Raw genomic sequence first — 12,691 nt, 5'->3', positions numbered from 1 at the left:
TTTGAGCGCTTACTTCAAACTGTCCAAACCTTTTTTAATTTATTATTTTTATCACATAGAAACAATAACCGATTAATTTGGACAATTTAACTTGAATAATTGATAGTGGATAATTCATTCTGAAAGGGTCTGTTAATTACAAATGATTTAATTGAATAACACCTAAAACTCTTTTTGTATTCCTTGACATTAAATCATCAACACTCAATGGTTGAGATAACTTCGAGATGTAAAATGACCAACAAACAATGATTATAATTTAATTGCTAGATACAACTGACAATTAAGCTTATTATCTTGTAAACACAAAACAATAAAAAAATGATGTTATTTTACAGAAATCAAATCAAGCGCGAAAAATAACAGTGACAACATTTACGGGGGAAATTGAAAGCACAGGGAAAGAGGCTTTTATAAAGAAGTTGCTTATAACTAGATTAGTTTAGAGATTATTAGAGTTTTGATTTGATTTAACCCAATTTGAATGTTTACCTAAGTAAATTGTATCTTTAACCAAGCGAAGAGCAACTATAATTGTTATAATCAAAACAGTGTTCATTGTAAACTTTGAAGTGTAAATATTGAAACAATATTTCTATGAAAAAATAGAACAACCGAAAAACAGAATGAAATTGTGAGAAGAAACTGACTCAACAATCCAATTGATCATCAACATTCCATGTAAGTAAATCAATTAATAACTCCTAATGCCATTAAAATAGTAACTAATGAATTGTAATTCATTAAAACTAAATTGTGTTATTCAATTTATCAAATGAAGCTAGCCATGTTATAAGGGTTACTCTGTTGACTGGTTAACCTATTGGTATGAATGGAATTAATCAAATTTTGGTTAAATTTTGGTTTGGAATGAAAATTGGATAACAATTAACTGTACAATTGTAGTCGACTAAAATTCTTGTTGATATTGTTCAATCAAATCCATTCATTCTTGACACATTTAACCAACAAAAAGCCAAGAAAAGCTCATGTAATATTTGACATGAAAGGCAGAAGGGAAAAAATATTTACCAAAAAGAGAAGCAAGAATGAAGAATGTTGATACAAAATTGTGATAAATTAATTTCTAATAAAAGTTAAATATAAACTCAATCCCATAATAATCCAGCAACATTCCCAATAACCATTTTGATATAAATATCAATACTTATATTAATAATGGCTGAAAATGCATTGAAAAAAAGGAGAAGCAAATTCAATGGTAAAGCTCATGGGAAAAAAGTGTATGCCAAGAGATATTTCTTCCTACTCCACTCTTCTCAACCTACCTTTACTTGTTACCCAAGACTACGTGACTTTATCCCTCTCATCATCCACCTTATCATCCTTCCTATCATCATCCCTCTTCTCATCAAGAAACAACCAATTCTTAACCTTTACCTTTTAGTCTCACCTTTCCTGGTCGCTCCTAACCAAATCTTACAAGATGGTAATGCGTCTTAACAAAACCTTTAGGCCTACCATTAACCCATGCTGTTGGTGTGTGTGTGTTTTTTGCACTTCAAGCTTGACCTTTTCCTCTACTTTTATTGGTCCTTTTTGAAGGTCAATAGGAAGTTGTACCTTTTGTTAACTACCTTGTTGAAGGAAAAATTAAGGTCAACTTGCTTTCGATTACATTTCACCTCATGTTTGATATACATTTGGCTGTTCACTAATGAGTGAAACTGGTTCAAGTCGAGAGCAAATTCAATTTACTTTTGTTGATCAATCTAATGGTGATTTATATTATTACATATTTTTATGTTTGTTTTATTGATTGTTTACCTCTATCATTTGTATAAATGATTGGTTTGTGTGTCTACAACAATTTAAATTGAATCTTACAACAAAAAAACATTCACTTTGTTTTCCCTTTATTTGTACAATTATTATTCAAAATGTTGAAAGTAGAAAGATTGAAAGTCTTATTTCAACACCAAATGATCCTGAATTTACTGAATGTTTGAACACTTTAATACAGTTTATTATATAAATTTGACAATAACAAATGAACCCTTCAAATGTTAATCATTTTTGATTAGGTTAACCAATTGACTAAACAAGAGCAAAAAAAATCCTGTAAACTCTAGATGTTAACCTTACCAAACATGAAAATTGATCAAACAAACTAAATTTTTCCAGCAAAAATCAGAGTAATTAATTGCTTCAAATCAAATACAATCAGTAAATAGCAAAAGCAAAACCATGATTAACTTGATTCCTTGTAAAAAAATGAACATGAAAAAAATGAGTCTCAGAAAGATTATTGATAATTACAGTTTACTTTCCATACAATTAACCTAGAAGTGATTTATTTGGAAAATAAGATTCAAGATTAGTCCAATTACCTTGATTAACTAAATTGTGAAAAATGGAGAATTATTTTTTCCTGATTTTTCCATTTACCTTTCAATTAAATATTGAAAAACAAGATTCCATAAGCAGTTACAGCAATCATTTGATACAATTAATATACTTTCAATTGTCAAGTTTTGCTTCAATCCCAGAAGTAAATTCACTCCCAGTTTTCACTCCTCATTGAACATTAAAAAAATGCAAATTGAACAACTTGTTCAATTCAATTTCCTTCAACTCTGTTGATTAGATTGTACATAATAACAATAATGATATATACATATACTTATTTAACTCATTGAAAAGAGCAATTAAGAGTTTACTTTTATGGATACTTAAAAAATGTTGCTTCAAACACTTTTGTTTAGCACTCATTTTTGCTTTCCATGTTAAACATCTTTAAGGTACTTATTTGATTGCAAATAATTTAATAGTTGATAGTTATCAGTAGGAAAGATAAAGATGAGGATCAAAAGAACCCTTTGATCATAATAATAATAATAATAATAGCAATTTTCTGTGAATTTATTACCTTAAAAGATGATGATGAAGGCAGAGGCAAAAAAATCACTCCAACATCTTCAAGTTTCTCCGTTGGTTTTATATCTTTCAAGTTATATCCCTATTAATTCACTTGTTTTATAATCATCTTGAATGTCTTATAATTACTGGAGATAAATTTTAACTTATCGTTTTTTATTGTCCATTAACAATAATATATTCTTGATGATAATAAGTGTAAAACTAATCTGAATCCATGGTGAAATTAACGGTTCATTTTGAGCCTGATTTTTGTGTGATCATCGATTTGATTTTAAATTTCAATCCAAAATTGTCAGTTTGATTGAAAATGTCCTTTGGTTCAACTTGGTTCATAATTGTGTATTTAAATAACCATTTGGTATTTTCATTGAAAGTAGCTATTATTAACTAAACGTGATTTCATTGAAATAAATGGTATTAATTTTGCTCTTATTATGTTTATAATTTATTTTATGTATTTAGGTAAAGAGTTGAAAAAAAAGGTTGAAAAGGGAAACCAAATTGTGTCACTTCACAGTGTATTTATAGTAATTAAAAAGCCTTACAAAAAATGGGTTAAATTTTATTGACAGAAAAAGGATTTAAATTAAATTACAGTTGAAGCTTACAACATTAAATCTTTTACTAATTAAATCAAACTAAAGTTATCAATTAGGTGAAATAATTGAATCAATGGTTTGAATCATTTCAAGGGTTCAATGCAAGTTCAGTGTTTGTGTTGCTTCAATATTGCATGTTATACCAAGAAAAAAACATTTGATTTACCATTTAATGTTGTTTAGTTGATCATGATTATTAGGGCTTGGATTTTTGGGATTTTCCCAAAGTTGGAATTTGGTTCTAAAGGGCTAAAAACACCATATTATGACAATAGTAGCTCAGAGAAATAGATTGAAATGACATCTAACTTTCCCAATTTTCCCAAAATCCACTGATTCTTCCCAAAATTCCCAAAATTTAGAACCTTAAAACATGTTGAAATTTAGAGTAATTATGTCGGAAAAGTCAATTCTAGGTCAGTTTAAGTTGCAAAATCTCTAGAACCTGAACACTTTATATTCATATTTTTGGTGAAATCATAAATTAGATTGAAAATAGAAGTACTTCTAGATAATTAGTCAAAATTTATATTGTCCTTTATGCTTTCTTACTATTTGCTGTGAAACTAGATGAAATTTTGATAATTTTCCCAAAATTTTCGTCAAAAACTGCTTATTTTCCCAATTTTGTGTCTCGTTTCCCAAAAAAAGCTGAAATTCATTCCCAAAAATCCAAGCCCTAATGATTATGATTTGTTTAACTTATTGATTCTAATTGTTAATAATTTGCTTTCTTTTATTTCATTTCCAGCAATTCCCATGAAAGTAATACAATCATATTTGGTTTGGCAACTTGTAACACCAATGGATGGATAATAAAATGATTGTAATTTGTGTCCATCATCTTTATTTTGGGAATTGAAGATTCAAAGTAAAGATGTTGAAGAAACATTCGGATTCATGATGATCACATGTTAGCACTGACAAGTTTCAAGTGTTCCCAAGATGAGGCCAATTTGGATGATAATGATGAAGATTGAAAGTCGTAAAATGGCAACACAAAGGCGATTAATGTTTAAATTACAATCTCATTAACAGTGAATCTTGCCAATGGTTGGCTATTACTGTTGCCCGTAAAACATCTCAATTGTCCGGTAATAGTCAACAATTTGGACTTTGTTTTCGTATAATTTGATTTTCTTTTTCTTCTTCTCATTTTCTAGATCCAACAATCAAAGTAATCAATTGGATTTAATGGTTTATTTGCATGTTTCAAATGGTCATCCGGATGAAATTGAAAAAAAGTCCAAGATTGAAGCAGAATATTGGAAAGCATTGGACAAAGCTAAACAAGTCTCAATATTGTTAACTTGTTTATTCAATGTCACCTCTTAATGTTTAAATCCTATCTGTTAATTTGAATAGTTTGGTAAATTGTTGATGATTTATGTCTCCAATGGTTTAAGATCATTTGTTTTCACCTTGTTTGAATGTTTACTGTTGTCTTACTTGATTTGTTAACTCTGTTTGATTGAGTGTCTCTGTTACTTGTAGGTATCTCAATCGTATTGTTAACAATTAAGTAACTCAACAACCCTAATTGCTGTGAATTTGTCATTTAATTGTAAACTTACAAGTCTTTTTTCCTTTAAAATATAATGTGATGATCAATTGACAAGCGATTAATACTGACAAGACTTTTGTTTCCCTTTCCAGGGTTAGCAAAAGTTTTTTGTTGCATTTTTCACGCGAAAAACAAAGTTACCAGTTAATGTAGATAGTGAAGCGAAAGAGGATAGATTTTTCATCATTATTATCATCATCATCATCATTATCGTCATCAGAAACAACAAGATCGTGTTAACAATGAGCCCAGTAAAGAGTCTTAGAGTAAGAAAAGATGAGCAAAAGATGAGTATAACAAAAAGATTCGTAAGGAAAAAAATATATAGAGATAAAGTGAAGACCAACTTACTCTCAAAGCGATTTTCAAAGCAAATGATCTTTTTCCAAGAAACACTCTCTCAGTTTCTCCTCCTTTTCATCTTTCCCTTCATCGAGCATTCGTCTTTTTTCCTCATCATCATCATCTTTCTCCCTTACTTCCCTACCTTAAAAAGAAGCTAAACTCATTTATCTAACTTTTTTTTCTTCCTTTTCTTTTTTGCCCTTTAACATCCCATTTTCACTCTTTTCCCACTCTAGCTTTTGATGTTAAGACCCAATTGTACATGATAGCAAGGATTCCAGGAATCGGTTAACCAGTCTGTACATAATAGCAGCAAAAATGATGATGATGATGATGATGTGGATGGTAGATCGACCCTTGTACAGGTCGCAACAAATTAGCTTACATCCTTTACAATACACTTCTTTATTCTTCGTCTTTTGTCTTTTCCCTGAGAATCTACTTTGATTATGATGATATTGATGATGCCAATGAAGAGTAGGAAGATGAATACTCCTATGGAAAAGTAAAGGTTGAAACTCTTGGTTTTAAACGTCTTGAAACGGCCTTAGGATCTTGCTGTTGGTTTAAACGAAAAACTGGAAATACTTTTTTTCTCTCAAAACGGAATCAAAGACCATTGGAGATGGGACGATCATTATTATCATCAGCATCTTCGTCATGACCACCAAAGCATCACTTTCATCTACAATTACTAATATTGAGAACTTGAAGTGTTTTTCGCCTTTTAACTCATATTTTGAAGTCTTTCTTTCATCACTAATTTTCACCAATCTATCAATGTTTGTTTTCGCCTTTCAAGACACCAACAAAATGTTTGAGTTGAAAACTTACACATTGTTAGTTGATCTTTGATTTTGATGGCCTTTAAACCTTTAACTAACTTTAACCTCTCAGTTGTAACAACCTTAAAAAGGCTCAACATACTTTTACGTAGCAATATTTTCAATACATTGCAGTACAACAATAATACCTTAACAGCCGAGCTCTTCGTCATTTTAGTCTCAGCTTCTTTAACTTCTTTCAGATCATTATTACTAAAGACTACCGAAAAAAACTACAAAAAACTACCGATTCTCATTGTGCTGTTCCTCCACTTTTTTAAGACCTTTTATGTTCGAGACTTTTCTTTAACAAAAAATGGGTTACACTGGTAACCTTGGCCCTTTTCACCATGGTCAAGGTTAGACTTACGTCTTAGTTTTGATGGTCGCTTTGATTCGAGAAAAGTCTAGAAAAATGATAATTTAAAGTTCCTTCAATTGTCAACAAGCAAACCAAAGACATCATTTTTCAAAAACAAACTTCCCGTCTTTGATAACCGACAATTAAAGAGGACAAATGGTATTCAATTAAAAGCAGATTGTCCAACCAAAGGAGCAGATCAAATAAAAAAACCTGTCAATTAAGTTAATCAAAGATGGCTTATTAAAAGTGTTTCCAGATGCAGATGAGACAATTTAATTTTTCAAACCAAATGGTCAACCAGTTTACAAAAAGGTTTTGATGGGAAACATGAATTTAAACCAGTCCAGATAAATAAAAGATGAAAGGAAACTGGAAACATTATAATATGTTAATGATATAAATGTTCAAAGGCAGTTATTAATAGTTTAATTCAAAAGATATAAACTATTGGGAGTGAAAAATATCATGATGATGATAATAGTGAAAAGATTGAATTATGTTTTCTCCCTCTTCAACTAAATTGTTGAAATTTCTTGGAAAAACGTATTTATAAGAAGCAGATAATGGGTGAGAGATATTGTGATAAAAATATGAAAGCTTTTCCTCTGGCATGCCCATCATCATCATCACTGAACACAACATTTGTTATCGTTAAAATATATAGACTGAATTTTTCTCAAAAATTAACCTACAATTGAGTTAATTATCAATATTAGCCCATTGATTTTAAACATCAAAAGTCAATCATTTGAGAGGTTTGTTTTCACTAAACTTGTTGCTAAAATGAGTGAAAAATACATTGAAAATACAAATGGCAAGTTGAAAGGTCTTGCATTTCATTTCTGTCATCCAATCATTTTTTATCCCATTTAATAATGAAAAGCATTATTTTTGCTGCTTCTTTTGCATTTCATTCACAAGAGGTAAAAATGTTATAAAAGTAATATATTTACAATTTATTTATATTTTTCACTGTTTACTGAATCAACAAATATATTATCAACTATCTCCTTAAATCAGACTTATTTACAGTACAATGGTTATCAACATTTGTTTTTAGTTTTCTGCCTTTCCCTCAATATTACATTAACATATCCATAGCTTAATAATATTAAAATTTTTACTCCCAATATTGTCCTAAATCAACTGTCTTCATATTATCAATGTCACTGGAAGAGTTTTCCCAAATAATTCAATATAATATACGATTATTATATTCAAGTTGAACCTGCAATTGTTTGTAAAACTTGATAAAGAAAAAGTTAAACATTTGAAAACATGAAACTTGAAACCTTCAAAATTGACCAGATTTTGAAAATCATTGGAACGATCAAAATGATGGCAATTCAAGTGAAATTTATCCAAATCTGATTTCAATCAAAATCTATTCTTTCATTTCTCTATTAATCAGTTGTTAACCTTTTCATTGTCAATTGTTTTCAAGTTTTTTCAATGAAAAATGAATGTTAAAGCAAAGGTTAAACTCAACCCAAATCCCAATCCCTAAGTGACTTGTTAAGTGTAAATAGTATTTTGTTTTATTTGGATTTCAAATTGTTGGCCAATTTAGTTGATTGAAGTAATCGATGAATCCATTGTAAATTCAGTTTTTTTTTCAATTCAATCAACATAGACAAACATTTGAATTCCCTGAAAATCTGTTGATATTAAGTTAAGCATCATCATCATCAACTTGAACTTGAACAAAATCATTTGATGAACCTTTTTCAAAAAGCCTTCCTTAAACAGATCAACAACATCAATCCATTTAAATCAGCAAATCCAATGAGACTTATCATCATCTTATTACACATTTAACCATTTAATACAAACACAAGTAGCAATTTACATTTTGTAAATAAAACAATATTCATAATGATCAACAATAATCACAATCATAAATCACTCTAAATCAAATGACGATCAAAAAATAACCTCCTAACCAGTGTTAACCAATTTTTACCCAAAATATCAAACAACAATATTTTCTGGTAGATAAATGATTCATGCTATTAGACTTTAATTGTTATTGTAATTGCTGTTACTTTTTTTCGCCACTTATTTTACTTCTCACAATCTATTAACACAGTGATTATTGTAACTCATGGTTGACCATTAAACTATGTTATGGACAATATTTAATGTCATTTTCAATGTTCACCTAAACCATTAAGATATAACCATAGCTAACCACCAACAGTGAAGTTACCTTAACAAATTGTTTAATAACATTTTATATTATAATTGATATCACAATTGATACGTTTGAATCTGGTATTTGATGTTACCCTTGATATTACATTTGATGTTAAAATTCATTTAATTCTGGTAGTAACTCATGAAAGTGAAACTTGAAAACTATCGTTTGCTGAGTCGTTTAATACATTGATTTTGTTGGGTTAAACTGGTTCAATGGTTTACAGTTTGTTTAATTGAATACACATTAATTGAAACATGTTCAACTCTATTCATCTGTAAACCATTCAAGTTTCAACTGTTGATTATTTGGCTTCACATAATTGCCAATGTATTAGACTGTCAAGTGAAACCACATTTAACCAATTTCAATGAACATTCATGAATAATGGGTGAATGATGTTGAATCAAGGAATCAAGCAATCAAATTATTATCGACTCAACACGAAATATGATGAGAAGAAATAAAAACCAGATCTAAATAATGATGAATATTGAGTGAAAATGATTAAAAAAGTGGGATCCAAATAAAGGAAACCCAATTATGATTTTGTAGGGTTAGGAAGGAAGATGAAAAGTTCAATATATTATCTGTAAAAATGAGCAATAAATGAGGATTAATGGTGACATTTGGCACTTTCATTGGGAGTTAAAGATTCACACATGAAATTTGAATGGCAACTCTGAGCAAGAATCAAAACCAGAATACAAAAAAAAGTACAACATAATGATAATCCATAAATAATATTGTTTAATACAATATCAAATAACCTTTTGTTTCCTCTCTTTTCACATAACCAATAACAATAACTGTCAATGATGTTAATCTTTTACAATAATTTACGTTTATTTAGATGATTATCAGTGTTGAATCATCTTAAATTGTTGAAATACAAAATGATCAAATTTATGGTGAACCCAACAAAAGCCCTAAAATTATTCTGTAAACCCTCAAAGTATTGATTAAACAAACTAAACTGTTGACTTTTTTCAATCAACAGCAAAAAAAAAGGTCCGAAAGATGAAGATGAAATAGGAATGAAAATGAAGACGAGAATGGGGATGAAAATGATGATGAAAAGGGAAAGTAAATAATGATGAAGGTACAAGTGACACACATCTTTGGTTCCTCTTTTTTTGGGGGCCAAAAAAAGGTCATTGACTTGGGTTGACCTACTTGAAAAGCAACCTTGAAACGCATCTCAAGTCTCATCGTTTAATTATCTTTCAATGTTTTAATAGCGGAAAGGGAAACTAAATTTATCCCAATTAACATGTTCATTAACGTGAAAGTTTATTAACCTCAGTGTAAATCGCAAGTTAATCAAATGAATGATTTCAGCCTTTAACATATCAATGTTTTTTTAATATTTAGCTTCTCAATTTTTAATGATTCACTGCGAGAAACTGATAAATACATGATATTTAACAATCATCTTTCACTAATTAATTGAATGATAATTTCGGATTTGACTGTTAACTTCAATTGAGCCATTGAAATGAAATGGTAATCTTTTCATTGTTAATTTTTCTGATTCCTTCATCAATTAAAGGTCTTGTTTCTGATTTTGAGGTTTTTGAGTCAGTTCATGACTTTCAGTTTGTCTGCTTTTTTAATTTGATCTTGGGATTTATTGAACGTTTTTGATTAACTTATTGAGTTATGAATAATTGATTGAAAAAATTAATGTTGAGAGAAATTGAAATTTTAATCAATATTATGTAAGTTACAATCAAAAGGTGGCTCCACAAGCTTCTACTGATTGTTGTTGGTGAAATGAGAGGGAAAATCGGTTCACTTTCTCTGTCTATTTTTACTTTCCTTGTTTTTACTTTTTATTATCAACATAATTTAATAAATTATTGTGTTTTGCTCACTTACTTTTTTTTTGTTTAATTGTTACTTTAAAGTTTTAATGTGTGCTCTTGCCGTCTATCCAATGTTTATTCATATTGAGTTGCCATTGAAATATCATTGACTGGAAAGATAAACAAAACTCACTCTTTTACTCATGTTATAATATGGTGAGATGAACCGCTCAGAAGATATATTATAACTCCCATAGACAGAGAAGATAGAAAGAGGAAAAGAAGAAAGTGTAAAGAAGAAAGACACGCACTAGGTTAGTAGGGCCTGTGATCGGTGTTGCATGTTAATTTGGCCTTGGATGGAAGCAAAAAAAGATTCAAAAAAGGTATGTAATATATATAGACTGTGGATTAACAAGCCCACTTTTTTCAAGATGGCTTCAGTAGTTAATTGTATGTAAGTAATAATAATGAAAATGTTGATGATGTTGACGGACTTCTGTTTATTTTCAGGCCTCGATGGAGACTTTAACTGCACCATTTTAACACTCAAAAAAATTAACCAAGGGCATCAAAGTTGGGTCATTATTATGTCTATTTATACATGGTACGCTTTAATACATCAGATTTATATTCATTATCATTAACCTCTTCTATCGCAATCTCTATCACTATTGCTGCTGGTGTTGTTACATCTTTGCTGAAGGCAATCAACAGAGAAAGATATCCAAAATAATCATAATGAAGCATTATTTTGAAAAATATTTGTCTGCTTTTTCCAATGAGATAAATCATTGAATTTATAATCATTTGGAACATGTAAATAGAGTAATAATAATGTTAATGCTATGATTATTATTAACTCAAAAACAAGGAATTGAATGCTTGTTACCATAATTTTTCAAGCTAGCTTTTAATTTTGCTGTTTACCTTGTTAATCTGTAGTTTTATACTCGTTTTTTTGTTATTTTTTGTTTCTCATTTCTGATTTTGCTTTTGTTTTCACACAGATTTGCAGTGGTCTATTAATATTGGAATCAACAACCTGATAAAAGTTGGATCTTTTTTAATTGTCTTGTTTAGCTGAACATTTGCAATTTACTCTGAGAAAATTTCAACACAATAGACAATAGAAAGCCAAATTGTTGTTCTCTTCTTGGTCAAGCTTGTTCAATTTGCTGGGCAACTTTTTTTTCAGAAAATATTACCAAATTGGGAAAAGTTAAATTGTGCGTTGAATAATTAACGTTTAACCATATCCATTTGTATCCACACGATCACAAGGAATAGGAATGAAATGAAAGTGGAAATAAGTATTTTGGGAAACAATCTTGTTCCCAATGAATTGAATAATGCTGATCGCAAACACTTTATCAACATCTTAAGCCTTGGATAAATATTACCGATTGTGATTAACATGCCACAATAATCAATTTACATCAAATCCCAACAGCAATTCTTTTATTCAACTTATTGAAGGAGCAGCAAATGATTCTGATAAATCATTTTTCCCAAAGATTTCATTTCTGGTTAAGCCAGGCTACCCTTTTTTTCATCTTATGTAACTATCAGACTATCGCTCATCGCATTGAGTAAAAATAAGTAATTAAGACTTACAAGTTTGGGCCTCAACTTTAATTAACCATTTTAAGCCTATTCTACCTTCCTTGGTAAATATTAATAGTAGCTTTCCAATTTTGAAAACAGAATTGGAATCGTCAATCAATTTTTAGCCTAGAAAATGTTTCTTTTTTTCACCAATTGTTGATATAAACAAGACAATTATTTAGACAAGAACTTTTGATTTACAAAGAAAAAAAATTGACAGTTTGGATCAATTAACACCATTAATTTGTAGCGAGATTCATCCATCGTATTCACATCATCATAACTTGAGCTTCATCAACAATTTTGGTCCATTTGTAGCTTCCTTAACCTCATTCAAATCATTACATTGACAATTTAAAAGAACCAAAGACTCAAAGTAATTCTGTTTAGTCAAGTCACTCAACTGATAGTGAAACAATTTAATCAATTGTTGGTTTAATCTTCACTGTTTACATGAAGTGGTGTACAAGTCACTACCTGA

General features: G+C 29.5%; 2 long non-coding RNA genes across 2 annotated transcripts; both read left to right on the top strand.

Moving 5' to 3' along the window:
- The first annotated feature begins 408 nt into the window (after positions 1–408).
- On the top strand, positions 409–6,539 carry LOC107369466 (uncharacterized). Its single transcript, XR_001570320.3, has 4 exons — positions 409–681; positions 4,252–4,594; positions 4,664–4,869; positions 5,646–6,539. It is a non-coding gene; the product is annotated as an uncharacterized LOC107369466 (long non-coding RNA).
- A 4,022-nt stretch (positions 6,540–10,561) lies between these two features.
- Positions 10,562–12,221, top strand: LOC107369412 (uncharacterized). The gene is made up of 3 exons (XR_001570308.3): positions 10,562–10,988; positions 11,116–11,209; positions 11,613–12,221. It is a non-coding gene; the product is annotated as an uncharacterized LOC107369412 (long non-coding RNA).
- Positions 12,222–12,691: the final 470 nt, after the last annotated feature.

This window comes from Tetranychus urticae, chromosome 3 (genome assembly GCF_039701765.1).
Source record: "Tetranychus urticae isolate SD_2017Ah chromosome 3, NJAU_TeUrti_SD_1.0, whole genome shotgun sequence".
Lineage (NCBI taxonomy): Eukaryota > Metazoa > Arthropoda > Arachnida > Trombidiformes > Tetranychidae > Tetranychus > Tetranychus urticae.
This window is presented reverse-complemented; position numbering and strand designations above follow the sequence as displayed.